At 39.2% G+C, this 18,593-nt stretch overlaps 1 long non-coding RNA gene across 1 annotated transcript; it reads right to left on the bottom strand.

Annotated features, from left to right (window-relative positions):
- Window positions 1–9,932: 9,932 nt before the first annotated feature.
- On the bottom strand, window positions 9,933–17,035 carry LOC121695252. The gene is made up of 4 exons (XR_006026048.1): window positions 17,019–17,035; window positions 15,747–15,780; window positions 14,098–14,163; window positions 9,933–10,576 (listed from the first exon to the last, which is right to left on the bottom strand). It is a non-coding gene; the product is annotated as an uncharacterized LOC121695252 (long non-coding RNA).
- Between the last annotated feature and the right edge of the window lie 1,558 nt (window positions 17,036–18,593).

Here is an 18,593-nt window from a genome sequence, read left to right as displayed (position 1 = left end):
GGCCACTCGGAAGGCTGTGAGGCTGGGCCTGGGCCAACATTTTCTGTATAGTCATTTGAGAGCAGACGTACATTTACAATAAAAGTCTACATGCTATACAGAGGTGAAATAAAGCAGCATGTCTTTTTCTTAAAGTTCACATCCTGTCAAATATGGATGAATCAGAATTAGGATGCCTGTCTTTGAAAAAATGTACAGTTAAATATAATAGGTACTCACATAAAGTCAATGTGCCAGAAGATCTGATGACAGCATTTTCGACTCCACACCTCTGAAGTGGTTGGTTCAGTTTTGTCACAAAGTAAGACTTCTTTACACTCAGTCCATTGTATTGTGGTGGTTAATTGTACAGATCCAGCAGTAAATTTTAGCAATATGTTAGTGAAGATTCCATATATACCATTATGAAATGCAATGTATAGAGCATCAGTAACTCTTCTGATATAACATCAATAACTATTCCTTCTTTTTCCTTCTTTGTAATTATCCATGCCAAAACATACTTCACAATAATTCACAATAATATAACAAAACAAAACAAATTAAAAATAGTTAATGCAATATCAACAAGTAAAGTAACATGTTACACACCATCTAAATTACAATCCTTGGTGTGGTACTTATAGTATTTTAATAAAAATAGTACAGTCACAGCTAAAACAAATCAGTCCCACACAAAACCAGGTCCAAATGAAAAACTTAAAACTTGAACAACTTAAAACTTAAACCATTCAATATGTCTTATTTCAAGTAGTTGTACAGGACTAATGGCTGAACATTGTCCTGGGTTGATTAAGTAGCCAACTGAATTGTCCTCACCCAATCTAAAAGTTAGAAACAAAAACAAACTTTCTTCTCTGAATTCTGCATGTCAAAAAATAGCATTTTTTACATAAACAAAATAATTATCTAAAGTCTGTCAATATATTGTCACATTTGTAAATGAAATGATCAACTGATGCGTATTTGAACTACTTTATCAATGCAATTTAGTTTGATTTACCATGTGTATTAGACCCTGTTTACAGAACTGCATACCAAGTGGACAGTGGTAAATATGTAAATGACTTCTAACATGCAGTTTCATCACTCAAACAAAAATGGTAAGGTGTTCAGTTCAATTGGTATGAAAGATATACACAGTGCTAAGATGCACCTGTCAGCCTCGACAGACATAGAAATCACTTCTTAGAACGGCTGTGTAGTCCCACACAGTAGCTGTTGTTGCCGTCTTTTTTTTATTAATCCAAATGGTGTTCTTCTGAATTTGTCCTCTGAATTTGACTCCTTTACACATCACCAGTCTCCATCAAGCATGTTTACTCACATGCTTGTCTCAGCAGATTGCATTGCTGTCCATGGCTTTCATGTCATTCAAATGCCCTGGTGCTGGTGACAACTCCACCAACCAGAATGTCCTTGGAGAACCTGCCCTTTTCCAAGAAATATTGATGTTGCAGCGAGATGTAGGCTGGGCCTCTGACCTGTGTTAACTTAAAGGCAACAGAACTGATCCCACAGTAAATGACAGAGATTGTCTGTAATCAGCAGTATTTAAGTGATCTTGTACATATGGTATCATGACTTTACTGTGCCAAAGCATATGTCATTAAGACAACAATAAGGGTGACGCAGTAACACTTTTTGTGTCACACTACTGTATATGTTGAAAACTGTGAGTTAGCTGCAAATTGGTGGTGATTTGGACACCTTTGATATGCATGATAAACAGCAATGGCATGACTGTCCACTTGGTATAATTCCAAAATTCATGAAAATGTTGACCAAAAACGTTCCCTGTATAGGGGCCATTTTCCAAAAGAAGTTACACTTTTAAGATGCACTTTTTGTTTTCTTCTCTGTTTTTTCACCATTCTTACACAATCTCTAGACAATTCATTCATACACAATTTTTCATTCACTTCATTGAAGATTTAAGGTATTGTTGTCCTTCAACTCAGTGTTGCAATAATAATACCAGTCTTCAACTGACTGTAATATCTGTAAAATAATATGGTTAATTTTATTTTACAGCACTGAAATTGAACAGCTGTGTTTGCTGTTATTGACTGTTATCATCTTAACTGTAATTCACTGATAATGTTAAGGTTCACAATAACGGTAAAGATAAAAAAACATTTATTACGCTATATGTGCTATGTCTGTCCATTCATTATAACTTTAATTTGGACTCTTGTTAGCATTTAAAGCATTACACATAACTTGGTGTAATGGTGGTGTAATACAACCAAAATGAAATAATTTGACAAACATTAACAAGACATATAGCTTAAAATACTTGAGACAATTAAAGAACGATCCACTATCACCTAGATAGTAAATCAGCTGTATTATTTTCTGATATTTACACATTCATCTGTATATCTTTACCGTTATTTGCAACTTCTTTTGGAAAATGGCCCCTATACCCCTCCCATGCCCTGCAAGGAGCCGTCCAGTGTATGCTCTCTCCTTGCCACCACCCACCCACCCATCATAACCCCGCTTAGCGGACGGACTATGGAGTAAACTCATAATGACATCATAACATACCCAGAATATAAATGCCTACCTATTCAAAGACAAATGTCATTAATCACAGAAAACATTACAACAGTGAGATCAGTATCGCTTCATGAAAACTGTAGTATGTCTGCACAACTTCAACAACAACATCTTCTGTGCCTTTAACGTAAACATGATCTATCAATGTACCTTTTTCAGTTGTAGCTGCTTGCACGTGCTGATTGTATCCATGCCGTTCCAGTAACTTGAGAATTGTAGAAGATACAAAGATATCCTCATTGAAGTCTCCCATGATGAGTTTCCTCCCTGGATGTTTCTCAAGTTCAAAAATGACCTGTAATAACTGCTCTCGAAACATGTCAATCTTATAAGAGCTGGGCCTGTACAACACAGCAGCAGTCATATTTGCATGAGGTATTTCAAAATAAAGACATTCCAAATTGCATCTTTCTGGAATTGACACCTGCACGTCAATGTTTTCTGAACAATACACACCAACTCCACCTCTTTGTTGTTGTTTCAGCGCTGCAAAAGCTGGCTCGGAGTCATCATAACAGTTTCCTCTGGGATTGTGTTTGAAGACGTATCCTGGAAGTTGCGGCTCTTCATCAGTGTCTACATTGAGCCACGTCTCTGTTAAGCAAATACAGTCAGCGTTCATAAGGGCTTTATGAGATTGAACATCCTGAATGTGAGCATTTAAACTCTGCACATTGTGAAGTGCTACTGTGCACACAGGGTTCATGTTGGATGAAACAGACATTCCAAAGTTAAACTCAGGCAAGCTTTTCATAGCCGAATCTACTTTGTTATCACAAAATATGGCAGATTCTTTGAAGTCCTCAATTATCAGCCCACCAAGAGTTCTCACGCGACTCAACGCAACATATGCTTGCCCTGGAGCAAAGATCTTCTTGAGTGACACAACAGCCCTTTCAACAGTAAGCCCTTGACATTTATGTACAGTTACTGACCAGGCCAGGCTAATCGGCAGTTGCCTTCGTACTCCACCATTATTAGCCACTTGTTCCTCTTGCACTTCCACTATCGTTGAACGTTCGGAAACCCTTTTTGCTTTTGACCTCTGGATCTTTCCTACATTAGGGTCTTCAAACTCCACGTGGATAGCTGCAGGCATGTCATCGTCTTGTTGACTTTGAATAATGTCCACTACAGTGCCACATGCTCCGTTGACAAGGCCATCAGACACATCTATGTTTTTCTTCAACATGACCCTTGCTCCAACACCCAACGAAACACATTTAGGCAAGCAAGAGTTGAAAACTTTTGTGTGAAAGCCAACTTTCCGTTCCATTCTTCCAGTTTTGGGATTTCGGACAAAGTCTTGAGCACGTATGCTGATTGCGTCTGGGCAGGTCTCTTGCAGTCTCCTCACGTTATATTCATCAACCTCTGCATTTGTAGCATACACATGAATGTCTGTAGATTCCTCACCAGTTTCACGCTGCCTCAGTGTGAGAACATCACAGTCGGTGAGAGGTTCATTCTTTTTACGGACTCTGAGACGATTAAGCATTTCCGCAAATGTTGCATTTTCTTGTCTAACAACTTTAGTCAGTTCTGCAACCTCAAAGTTACTGTCCCACAGGTTGGCTCCTTTGTTTTCAGCAAAAAGAGGTGTGCCTTTCACGGGCTTGAGTTGGAAAAAATCACCCACACAAATCAGGGAAACTTTTGCGAACAAGGAATAATCACCAGTCTGCTTGATTTGACGCAGTCTACCATGAATGTAGGCCAAAAGACGGTGGTCGACCATGGACACTTCATCAATGATCAGAATTTGCAAGCTGCCCATTTTGGTTCGCAAAGAATTGACTTTCTCATCACCTAGTGGTTGATATGGCAGTTTGACATTTGCACCAATGGAGAATGTATTGTGAATTGTTGCAGCACCAATGTTATATGCAGCCACTCCTGTAGGTGCTGTTAGAAGCACAGTGAGATCCTCAGGATTTTCAGCAATCTGTGACAACAGCCTGGTAGATTCGTAATGTATCGCTTTGATTAAATGACTTTTCCCCGTTCCTGCTCCACCAGTAATGAATAATCGCAACGGTTCAGGATTTTGTCCAAACAGTTTCTGCAAACACCACTTACGAACAGCATAGAATATGGCAGACTGTTCTTCATTTAATGATCGTAATAAATGCAATGCATCTTGTCTGGGCATTGACACATGATTTGTTTCCAAAGTGCATGTAGTCTGTGGGTTTGCTGTCAGGTCAGGAATGAGTTTGTCATCATCACCTTCATCATCTACAACTTTGTCTTTCATCAGATCCAAACAACGAAGACGCTCCCTTTCTGTTTCAGGACATATCTGAGCCCAGGCATCTTCCAAATCAATGTTTTCTTCCAGCAACTGTTTAGCTCTGTCAATCTCATCACTTTCTTTTTCAAATAAAGCTTTGTTGGTATCCACAATCGACTGCACTCTTTGAACATCAACACCACATTTCACTGCACCATTTTTATAGAAATGTTCATATGTATCAAACTGGGGCGGTTTGAGGTGATAGTCTTCATAGTAAGGCAGAAACAGTTGCAGCAACGAATGGAAGTACTTTTCAGGGTTTTTTGTGGGAGAAAATCTGGGATACCTAACAACAGCAGGTTCAGTTCGGGTCCTTCGTTTCACAAAGCCGCAGTTGTTGTTGAGCTGTATTATGTCATGTGAATCTCTTTCAGTCGGAACCTGTGACTTTGATAGAACTCTGTATTCAGAACAAAAACTGGCCAGACATAAATCCTCAAATTGTGCATTCTGGGGTCTGCTCTTATACCTCTCGATCACATTGGTCATCCAAATGCTGCTTTCATCATTACACTGTTGGAATTGGGCTTTACTTTGGAGTATGTGCAATGGTAAACTCATCCTAACAGGATTATCACCAACAGGAATGAACTGTACGTCACGAGAGCATTCTTTCAAGTGCATGTGTGTTAATCGATACACTGCCTCTTGGGCTGAAACTTCTCTGTTGTGTAGGTATACACTTCCAAGCTGTTTGAATGCTGCTTTTGCATCAAGGTTGCCATTCATTGACTCGTCTTGGGCACGTTGTAAGAGCAAACCCATTTCTTGTTCTGCTTTTGTGATGTAGGAAAGTATGTAGACCACAACTGAAAAGGCATCTGTGACATACTGGATATCCATATTGCCTTGCCAAGCACGGAGTAAGTCTTTGTTGTACTGGTTCACCCAAATGTCTACAGGATTTCGTTTCAGGACAATGCTTTTCTTTTTGGAACATATGTTGTACGCCTTTTCAAACAAACCTTGATCTATCCCAAGAGACTCAAAAAATGCATCGGCTGTATCAAAATTCATGTCAGGCATGGTCAACGCAGTTTTAACATTCTTTATTATTGCACTAGCACTTGCATTGTCATCATTGCCATTCAAGTCCTCACAGTTACCGCCTCTTGTGATGAAAGTACAGCTTGATGGTGGACGTGGGAAATTGAACCTGCACACTGTGTTTTTCTTGCGGCAAGTCTTAGAGTGTCTTATGCTGTGCCTCTGTACACTGCTCACAACGTCGTAGAGCTCTGCATCTGTTTCTGGTGGCATTTCACAGGTAATGTATGTGTCTATGAACTGTGCCACTTCATCATCACTCTCTTTATCAATCTTGGGAGCATTTTCAACCCAAAAAAGACAGTGGACATGAGGAGAACCACGCTGTTGAAATTCAACACGATAAAAGTAGTCCTTTATTTTCCCTATGGGTTCTGCTGGCGACATGATTACATCACGGAGAAAGCAATGCCATCTGTGATCAAACATTCTTGCCGCTGTCACAGGGTTTCGACGTATGAGTCCACATTTGTCAGACCAGTCAAGATCGTCAACAGACGTCTGTTTACCTTCTATTCTTAGAATAGAGTTCAGCATTTCAGGCCATCTCAAATCTGCAGAGCTAAAAGATGCAAAGAACGTGGGTATGGAGAGTTGTCTTATCATGGCAAATAAATCTTTCTGCACTGACATCCAGTATGGAGGTGTGCCACGAATTCCTCGTAAGAACTTGTATCCTTCGTCATTGCGCAATATTTTACCCAACGAGTCTGAGTTCAACAACATGTCGGGTGATGCGTCTTTCAGAGAGGAGTTGCCGCCACCTTTGCGTAACGCCACTGATACATTAGATACAACTTGATGCACCTCTGATATGTATTGTGCGTAAAAAATGAAGTCTGTGTTCTGTGCAAAACGCCCATCTGCATTCAGAATGCGTGTATTCAGGTAACGTGACAGAGTTATTTTGGACTCTCTTTCATCATGAAATGTAGGTCCACCAGATGGATACAAGACAGGGAAACATTTTGCCTCATTGGTTTTATCGGACAGCAACCTCACTGGACTGTTACCTTCGCCTGGTGCCACATTAAGTATATCCTGAAAATTCTGATCAATGATCTCTGAACCCAGATCGACAGGCTGTAATGATGTATCTGACAAAAGCCCATTCTGGTCTTTGATATAAGTTACGTCTTCCTCTGCTTGCTCTTCAGGACCATTTTCATCATCACTGTTATCAGGTGTTTCCTGTTTGGTACTTTCCTCATGTTGGTCAGTGCCATTCAGAGAATTTACCCATTCGTCATTCATAGTCACATCACCGTACCATTTATTGTTTGCCATCAAATACCTCAGTGCATTTCTGACACGATCAGTGTGGACATACATGTACTCGTAATGACCTTTATATGTCAACTTGCGTTTCAGTTTCACTCTTATCATCTTGTCATCACATTCATTCCTTGGGAGTATATTTGTCACATTTGCGTTATTAACAGGAACAGAGACGCAAGGACCATGGCAAGCTCTCTGGCGGCCTCGAGGCAAACACAACAGCTTCATGAAGGGAATGTGAAGTGCAACGAGATGTTGTTCCAAAGAGTTAAGACATTTAAGGACTGCTGGAATATCATCCAAATGCATGTTGTTGGTAACACTCTCTTCGGGAAGTTTTCCTCCGAGTATTTTACGATGACATGTATGGCAAATCCATAATTTACTTGATGGACTATCAGACAAATGGCATTTCTGCTCACATTCAACATTACACACATGTAAATATTGCAATGTTATGCATCTATTGGCCAATGCAGCCACTTCCGCTCCTTTGCTTTCGTAGCAATACCTTTTACACTCAACCATCTGCTTCCTGAAGAGTAAACGATGACAGACTGCGCATACATATTCAGGACCACGGCTGACCTCCTGACGAAAACGATCAATAGCCAAATAAATGTCTCCCTGTTTCTTCTGCCATGTTGAATAATTCTCACGTCTTTTTTGTATTTTATTTACACGGATGTTTTCATTTTCTTGATACCTCCTCTTATTATGTTTTTTAATTTTGTTCTGGAATCCAATATTTTTCTTGTATTTTGTATGACTGTATTCACGGACAAGATTCTGAAATGGCCTGTTTGTCTTATATTTGGCTTTGGAGTAATCACGCACATAAGACTGGAATGGCCTGTTTGTCTTATATTTGGCTTTGGAGTAATCACGCACATACGTCTGGAATGGCCTGTTCGTCTTATATTTGGCTTTGGAGTAATCACGCACATAAGTCTGGAATGGCCTGTTCGTCTTATATTTGGCTTTGGAGTAATCACGCACATAAGTCTGGAATGGCCTGTTCGTCTTATATTTGGCTTTGGAGTAATCACGCACATAAGTCTGGAATGGCCTGTTCGTCTTATATTTGGCTTTGGAGTAATCACGCACATAAGTCTGGAATGGCATGTTCGTCTTATATTTGGCTTTGGAGTAATCACGGACAAGAGTCTGGAATGGCCTGTTCGTCTTATATTTGGCTTTGGAGTACTCACGGACAAGAGTCTGAAAGATCTTGTTTGTCTTATATTTGACACTAGAATACTTGCGTACCATTGCTTGAAAGGAGTCACTTTTCCTATATGTCATTTTAGAGTAGTCGCGCAGCAATTTTTGATATTCAGGATCAGAAGTATACTTATTCCGAACATATGCACGCTTTCTCTCTCTATAATCGCTGTCATTGTGATATCGCTGGCGATCTTTCTTTGCCTTCACATTTTCTGATTCATCGTTCAACTTTCTTTTTCGTGTTGACCTCAACTTGTCATCAATCTTTACAGGCTGACATGTTCCTGCGCAACGTCTTGCATCTTTGTGTTGAACACATGGTACAACTTCATAATGACTGCCAGTGTGATTTAAATAGATGCAATTCTCTCTACATGTGTGTGAGTCTGCAGGTCTGTGCATATTCCATCTTCCATCATTGAAAGTAAAGATAGTTGTTTGCAACAAGTCAGCAGCAGCAAAAATATCAATTTCTTTTGCCCACGAACCACAGTAATATATCCTTGATTTAGTGACATAATCTTGCACAGATGTGTATTCATCCCTCAAATATGTTTCAAATTTGGTGCCATTTCTCTGAAGGTGTTGCACGACAGCCCGTCTTATTTTCAAATGCTTGTCTTCATTGTGGCATATGCTAAAGGCTAGGCTGCGGTAAAAGCAATTCCCATCAGGTTTTATACTTTTTATCTTACAGGGACATCCCATGTCATCAATATCAGTTGTTGCCATTAGGCCTACATCAACATTTCCATTTTGAAGCTCTAAACGTGTGCACAGTGCATCTTGGTCCTGACGAGTTAAAGGTTTAAAAGCATGTTTGGGAACTCTTATATCACTTATAATGACATCATCATTTGCTTGCACATCACACTGTAAAGGTTGAAAAGATTGTTCGTGCGCACCTGCATCAATAAGAATGACATCGTCTGTTGCAATTTTGTTTCGCTTAACACCCTTACTGGGAACTCGTCTCAAAACGTCACTGGAGAGTGGTCTACAAGCATTTGTGTCTGGTATGGTCTGTGAACATTCTGTGTCACGTGTGAAATTAGCTGCAACTGTAGACGACCCACTTACAACTCGTTCACACACTTTAGGTTTACGCTTCACCACATCGCTGTAGAGTGGACGGCAACTTGCAGAGCTCGTTGAACAGCTGGATGAATCGTCCATCTGAGCGTTGGCATTAGTTACTACTGTGACTCCAGTTACCTCAAACCTTGGTGTGCTTATGCCAAAAGATCGTGCAAAGTCGTAAACATATGTGACCAGGGAGTGTATAGAGCTGAAGTATGCAACACAACTTGTCCTCTCACCTTTCTGGTTGACGTTTCTGTTAACGTGTGAATCAACAAACGCAAACCTTGCTCCTGCATTCACTACAGCACATGTGTTAGCACAAATGGTTAACAAACAAGCATCATTGCTAAACAGCGCCCGCTGCAGTGCTACATCAAAAGGCATGGCAACATCACGTAAAGCATCGTCATAGTCATCAACCTGAATAAATCCAGTGTAAGAATCAGCAAAGTTTATTGAGAAATCACAATTCCACACTTCATATTGTCTAGGCAATTCAGACACAGCAATGTAACCCCTTCCTTGGTCTCTTATTTTACCCTGTGCACTCATTGACCTGTAAAGAACAGTTCCCTTAATCAAAACATCATCAAGATCTCGAGTTTCCCAACTCCACACGTTCTTCATCTTGGACTTCAAAACAGCAGTCAAACTGATGGCACCACACTGCTTGTTGCGCACATTTCCAAACCGTGAATCGCCTTGATGAAAGGACCCCATCAGCACAGATCTCTCTGGGAAGTCAACAGATTCAATCAAACAATCATTAGTAGCATTAGAAGTCAAAGTATTTGACAGTGGGTTTGCAGAGTCATGGCACATATTCAGAGAGTCAGCAGTTTGGCTGAGTTTGAGCAGAGTTTCAGCAGAGTTTGGCTGAGTTTGAGCAGTACGTGAGCAGTACGGGAACAGTACGGGAGCATAGTTGGCGTCCGAAGACTGCGGAGCACTGGCCTTTTTTTTACGAGGTAGCGCTGGCAAAACCTCGGCCCTTGCTTTATTTTTACGAGGTAGCGGTGGCAAAACCTCGGTATCTCGGTCCACTGTAGTCTGTCCTGACTCAGCGACATCAGCCGGCATCTACAACAAAACACATTTAATCAGTCACATGTAATGATACCATGGTTGTTTGACCATTCAACTGGTACTTGACAATGTCTTTCCACTTCTATGAAAACATGCAATCATTCACATTTGTTATGGTATTTAGCAGACACTTTCATCCAAACATATAATTACACTAATTCATGTAAAATTATAATGACTCAAGTAAAGAATACATGTTGATACAACTAAAGATGTTAACACAAAATTGCTCAATTTTGGAACGCAGTGGTCTAGAAGGAATGTAAGGCGGGATCATTATTACGATAAGATGGAGCTGATCCAGTAAAAGCCATATATGTCAATGTCAGGGTTTTGAATTTAATTCTGGCTGCAATAGGAAGCCAATGCAGACAACAAGAAGCATGTGTCCTCTTAGGCTGAGAAAGTATCAGACATGCTGCTGCTGCATTCTGAATCATCTCCAAAGCTTTTACAACACATGCACAGGGAGGCCTACTAGAACTGACAGTAGTAGTAGTATGTTTAGAAAGAAGCATAGCTCACATTTATACAGTATGCCTTTACAAAAGTTCAATCTATAGAGCTAATAAACCACACTTTTTCCATTCACCAAAGTTGGACAACTTGGCCATAGAAAACATTTCTACTGTTTGCATGCCAATAACAGTCATGAGACTATCTAAGTGTAAAGCGTTACAAACAGTGCACCATCCTGAGTCCATTCCTAACGTAGCTCCTTCTCTGCATCAATATTACTGTGACGCAAGTGTTTATGGTACAAGAGCCATCACATTACAAAGTACAATGCCTATCCTGGTAACAACCACTACATCGATCTTGAGGTCAGGCCAGCATTTTATAAATCATCTGTGAGGAACTGGACAGCCAACAAAGACCCTCCTACCACTGACCATGACCAAGCGGTATCTGACCATATCAGTGTTGACTAATCTGTCTCTCGAGTCTCTAAATTCTACATAAAAGAATACATCTATGCTATAAAACAACCCATACATAACACATTTTTGATACGGCACTTACATGAACCTGAACTCAACCATCATACTAAAAAGACTTAATATACAATTATGATCCTATTGACAATGAACTCAGACTTGCACTCAACTACCTGACTCTGTTGAATAACAATTCTCTAGTTGATGTACATTCATATAATGCAGATATCAAACCACCCAAGTGTCACTAATAAAAAACAGAAAGCTGAAACATCATGTAATCTGTACTGTACCATCTCAAAAACATTGTGAGGATAAAACTGCAGCATATGTATGTGTATCAAACATCTACTTAGAAGGAAGGAAAACACCTCCTACTCTTTCACAAACCTGCATACATGACCTGATATACATGGTTGCACACAGCCTACCTGCTTTCCCTTAAACATTCAAGCAAATGTCAGGGGTGTGATTGGCAAAGGTAAAAAAAAAAAGGAAAATATACGTAGCACGGAGTGACCCCCTCGATGGTTCGAGTACTTTAGTGTAGTATAGTGTTGGCTACCGTATATATTTACATCACCTACACTTCATAAAATTCATGAGGCAAATCCTATACAAGGGTGGCACTGGAAAAGGGCCTTAAAGAAAATATATTTGGGGCAAATACTAGGGGGGTCCGGGGGCATGCTCCCCCGTAAGAAAATTTAGTTTGAAGTGAAATTCAAGAATTGAATTGGAATTTAAGAGCCAGTTTCAATTCAATTCTGGAATTTTGCACAAGCCTGCTCACTACCACTTGCAACGCCTTTGAATGCAATCCGCTGCCCTGTTTACCGACAATGCTACAGCGGACTTATACTGCCACCTTGTGGCGGTAAGTTGTAATACATTTCAGCTGCATAAATCACGGAAAGCACGAATGAAGTGGTCATTTCTAAATGGGACCCACTGAAGGCTATGTGGTAACACAGCCAATATAATTTTTTTTAAATGTGCTTCATAAACATACAATACTGCACTACAAAAACGTAAAAACCTGAATTATACTTTTCCCTTCACCCAAATAATGAAGGTGAAAGGAAGTTATTAAGCCTTGGCTGTATATATTTAGCTGTATTGGCTGTGGTATTTCTTTTTTTGTGGGATGTCCAATTTATATGTAGAAATGCACATTTGCAAAGGTGACTTAGTATGTTGTCGTAAAAGTGACTCTCCTTTTGATTTTACACTGCCAATGTGAGGATCACTGCTATAGACCTACACAAGACTAAACCAAATATGGCTAAAATATATAGCCCATCATGATCATTTTGCCAACAGTGACGCAGAACCATGTATTTTTTCCATTTATAACATGTTTTGTTTATAACTTAAACCAACATTGAGTTAAAATGTTGACTAAATTATTTACTATACTCCTACTTGATAATATATAGCCTGCCCCCTAACAGTCCTCTGGGCCTACATACAAAATAGTGAATCATCTGATAGGCCTACTGATATTTTGATGCTGATTGAAGAGGTTGCAACTTGAAGGTTGTTGATATTTCAGTTCCAAAGATAATCAAATTACATCGATTCCTCTCTTCCCAAAGTAACACTGTAGGTCCTACACCACTCCTCCTAAAATAAATGGTAGGGACTGCGCCTTTAAATTGGCGACTTTTTATCCATCAGTACAATGCTACAGTAGGCCATTTCCACTAAATATTCAGCTCAATGTTATGTGCAAGACGTTTACTAAGTATGCCAAAGCTTTGATCTCGCACCATCACGTTACGTTTTCATGGTTAGCTGGCATCCTGAAATATGTTTTAGACAAGGGGCGCAAGGTTCACAGAGGTGAACGGCTGGACAAACGCAAAATGACAAGGTGTTAACTAAACAATGTAGTAGGCCTAAGGTAGACAGGCTTTGAAAACCTGTAAGGTTAGGCTAGTCTGTCACAGCTAACTTCAAGCACAGCTTACACGCGCAGAAGTTAAAATTCAATATCAGCATCACGAGATTCATTATCGGAAAATCCTGACAGCGAACCCGATGCAAAGCCAAAACAAGGGGGGAAAAAACTTCATACATGATGTCTTTTTAAATTAATTTGTTGACCTTTACCGTTTCATGGCTTCTGCTGAGGAGTGCGCCACAGACACTGAACTTGAATCAAGCATTCTTCAGAATGCAGCTGATCAACCCGTCTCACTTTCAATGAAATCCACTAATAAACGGAATACACTACAAGCGGCGTGACATCCGGAAAGATGTGAAGCACAAAACCAGTCATTGTCAGCGACCTGCTGTAATGATGGCCTGTGTAATGCAGAAATATAGCCTACCTCTTATCAACAGACCCCCTCCCCCTCTAAAAAAAAAAAAAAAAAAAAAAAACTCATCGGATCTGTACGAATTGCGTGGGTCTCATTTTCAAGTCGAAAAAAAAAAAAAAAACGGAAGAATCACACCCCTGAAATGTAAAAACTACTGCAATTGCTAACTGGAAGCAACATTTAAACATGTTTTCTATCATACACACAATCATAATACATCAGGACAGAATGAAAAGTTCACCAGCCTGACCTTAGTGGACCTCAAATCAGCCTGTATTTTTTTGGCTGCCCTGGAGCGCTTGCTTGGACACGGCATCTGCAAAACACAGAACACAAATCAGAAACAGGCAAGTCTGACATGCTACATTTCCTTAAGCATCTCATAAGTTACACTGTACTAATTTCATCAGTTCTGATAAACAGGCAACAATGTACATATTTACATCATAAATGTTCTTTACCTTCTTTACATTCAAAAGTGAAACTATACAACACTTACAAGCATGAGCAAGGCATACTGAAATCAAAAAATACTTTAAGACTAATAACTGAATCTAGCATTTCAGATGTTTTCAACAAATTTCCCAATAAAATCACACACAATTATTACTGTTTATATAGTCTACAAACCCTGACCAGATGTTCAAAACATTTTCAATAATTGAAAAACAAGGTGTCGAATCACTGCCAACTAGGTCACAAGTGCAAATTACCGTGAACTCACACAGCCTTGAACCGTTGCTTACACCCTGATAGCAACGCCAAAGAGCCAGTGTTGGGTCAAATTAGGCTGCCCATCAAGTTGTGCTATAGCACAAGTAGGGTTTCAGTAGAAGTACTGTAATTTTTGCTACCTCAACACACATCATATATAATATTTGTTAGTCAATATGCTAAACCAAATAAATAAAGTACAAAAAAAAAAACATTCAGGATTGTTAGTCCATTTCAACTATCTGTTTTAATAAGATGGTGCTGCTCCTAAATCAAAACATTGGATACTGGTGGCTAAAAGCAGCATTTTAGCCTGCATCCTTAAACAGAACAGTGCCATTTTTGTAAAATACTATTCATTTGTGCTACAGTATCTCAAAGCAGCATACCTTGACATAACACCAGCATCGTTGATAAGGAACATTATATTATAATGTGGATACCGTACATTTAATTACAACAATACTGCTTGTTTTCACAACCTACAATATTGTTTCTTTAATTGCATATGCAAGGGTCAACCACACTGAATTAATCAAAAGGGGTGGTATGTAGCTTTAAAGCCATTATAAACCTTCAATTCATACATTCCCCTATATTTGTACATTTACCTGACACTTGCATGCACTGACACAAAGGGTGAAACAAATTTGCCATCAGGATTGTTATACCATTAGGCCTATGCACAAGTACCATGAAACGTATGATACAGCTATACCATACTGAGGCATACACTTTGTTGACCTACAGCAAAAGGCATATGAGACAGGAATAAAACTAATGAAAGCAACCCAGCTCTACAACTCTTAAATCCTACTTGCTTGCCTTCATATGCATGACACACCACATTCATCCATAACACAAGTAATGGCACACATCACCACTGAAAACTACTTAAAACTACAGCTGGAGTCCCTGCAGTGATTCTCATGACTTTATACTCTGAGGCCATCAGAACTATTCTGAATAAAGCAGAGCAATATACTAGTTTTTTTTTTTATCCAGGACTGTAAGGCACCTCAGAGTCATACACAATTATAAATATTCCAAATATCAACATGACATATTTATTACTAGTATTACCGTTTTGCAGTCTGTACAGCAAACCATTTTTTAAATTCCCCTTCAAGTTGTACTGTTTATGTGAATGTATGTGACAAAAGTTATGAAACATTTCATGCTTACCTTCAATATAAAACTTCACTCAAATATCCAGATTCTGGAAAACGGTTTAAAACAAAAATATATAGATTTTTTAAGATACATACTTAGCATTTTCAATAATATGTACTTTGAACTTGCAAACGTGTGATGTGGCTTGTAGTCATTCTTAATATACCAATACACTCCCAATTTACAGAAAATTGTTAAAGCAGCACTACAGGATTTTGGTGTAAAACCAACAAATTAGCTACCTAAAAGGTAGAACCTCTTGGCATTGCCACATTCTAGAAGTAGCACGAGACATTCTATTTGTATTGAGCCAAGGAAAAATCTGTATATTATGCCTTCACAATTTACATTTACAAATATAATTCCTATCCCCAGTGAAATCTATTCCCATATCTAAAACCATGGTCTGAACCAAACCAAGACATCTCATAGCAGGAATTGGTGGTCATACAAAAAAGGTTAGGCTTATGAAATTTATAAAACAATTGTGTTGTTGTTTAATTCATGAAGTAATTGGTACATTATATGAAGCCATTTGAGATTAGGTAATCCAAAACACTACGTAATAGGCTACCGTTTGCCACCTAAAATAGCCAACAGAAAAGAATAATTTAGACGAGTCATGGTAACGTTACAACACAATTGTTTGTCGCCTTATGTGAGCTTGTGCCCTCCCTTCATAGTTCAAGACTATTTTAGCCATGACCTAACATTACATTCATCCACGATTTTAACCTCACAATCCACCCTGACATTTGAATGCACGCTGTCAAATCAGACCAATTTAACCTAAGCCAACATTACATCCTGTTTATCATTACTTAAATTACTTATTTGCTAAGAATTGCACATGCTTGCCTGCCTTCACAAACACGTGCCTGACAACGTTAGCCTCAATCATGGCGTGAGGCATCGTGCCAGCGTTAGCCTATAAAGTAAGCTTAATTCGACGATACAACGTATTTCATGAAATAATCGCCTGTTCTCAACACACTGCCTGCTTACATTTGATTATAACATTTTAAAGTATTAACGTTACGAATCCACACTTCCACAATCGCTAACGTTACCTTTCCTGTCTGTCTAACTGTAACGTTAAGAGTTTATCGTTCATAGAGTGACACTAATACGTTAACAAATCTAAACTAACTCTCCAGATGTACATCCGCTAAACATAGTTTCATATCTTCGTATTTATGCGTGTTTATTCTGTTATAAATGGCTCAAACCCAAATATACAGACATATCAATTACTTTTCTCGAAACATTCAAACACGTCTTTACCTCTTGACAGCAGTCAGCGAAAAGAAAGATGGCGCGTGGTCGTAGTCAATTTATTTGATGTTAGGACCTACTCGTCATAATAAAAGTCCCTAAACTTCTTCAACTTCATTTGTCACGCCCTGATATCAAAATATTCAAAATATAACCAAATTCACCATCCACACAATGGATTAAATGCAATGACTGAAAATGAATAATTCAGTTACCAGCTGAATAAAACCACCACATTTTACATTAGGCTGCTATTCTTTAGAACATACTAAATGTTTTAGCCCATGAAGCCCAAAAGAGATTTAGAAAATGTCCACACAACACAAAATACATTTGATGTGAAGGGTAAATTACAGGTGAATAGAGTGAAGAAAAAAATAATACATATCACCATACAACTTGCCTACCATGAAACTTACTATCATAAAAAACAAATCATTGTGTTGTAAGATTTCTGAAATCTTATATTCAGACTAAAATTAGGCAATGGCTGTTTCTCAAAGTCAAGGAGCCTCAAGGATTCGTGCTTGGTAGAACCAAGCCTGCCAAGTCAAATCCTTCGAAGATGATGACATCTTCAGACCAAGCATCACTTCGCTTTATTGTGTTCAGATCTACAACCGTTAACCCGTAACAGCCAATCAAAATTGTTAGCTCATATCTCAGCAACCCTTGCATGTATCAAAACGTAGTACATGGACTCATCACCCAATTAGGAGGACACTCAAGAAATTTGGTGACCTTTGACCTCTAGTGGGTGCTGAATTAGCAAAACTATATTTTGGCCTGTAGCTGCGGATGTGTATTATTCTGCCATGGAAGTCTATGGCAATTATAAAGCCATCTAGTATAAAGTTGGGAAATTTGGCATTAGACAGTCCAACAATTAATTACATCAAGTTTAATGTCGTCACCTTGAACACTCTAGCACCACCAACAGGTCAAAGTTGAATATGCATTCACACACATAACTTTTGGCACAGACCATCCTCAGACAATTCCTTACATTACTTTTCTAGACCAGTTGACAGAAGCGTTTTCACAACACACAAAATCCGCTTTGATGCCACCAAACAGAAAGTGATCTTATATCTCAGGCAATCTTTGGTTGCTAGCAATGAAACTTGGTTTGACAGTTTACGGCCATATTTCTGATGTAACAGCATTGAGTTGCCATGGCAACTCCGGCCTATTCTGCTTGGCCCCCTCATTGCTGCTTGCAGCTATATTTATTATTGGGGGCCAAGCAGCGAAGCTGCGAAGGCACCCATTGTTTTTCTATTTGTTCTTATTATTATTATTATTATTATTATTATTATTATTATTATTCCGCCATTAAAGTCAATGGCAGCCCATAGAACCGTCTGGTGAAAAGTTGTGAAATTTGGCACACTGATTAGGGACAGTCCCATGATTAATGTCACCAAGTTTCATGATGGCACCTCAAGCACTCTAGCGCCACCAACAGGCCAAAGTTGGACTTGCGTTCACGCACGTAACTTCTGACCTGTTGACCCGATTGTCAAAAATGAGGTATCGTTGGAATCCTTGGACCAAGCCGAGTTCAACGCACCCTATGACGTC

The sequence above is a fragment of the Alosa sapidissima genome, chromosome 21 (genome assembly GCF_018492685.1).
Source record: "Alosa sapidissima isolate fAloSap1 chromosome 21, fAloSap1.pri, whole genome shotgun sequence".
NCBI classification, from domain to species: Eukaryota; Metazoa; Chordata; class Actinopteri; order Clupeiformes; family Clupeidae; genus Alosa; species Alosa sapidissima.
This window is presented reverse-complemented; position numbering and strand designations above follow the sequence as displayed.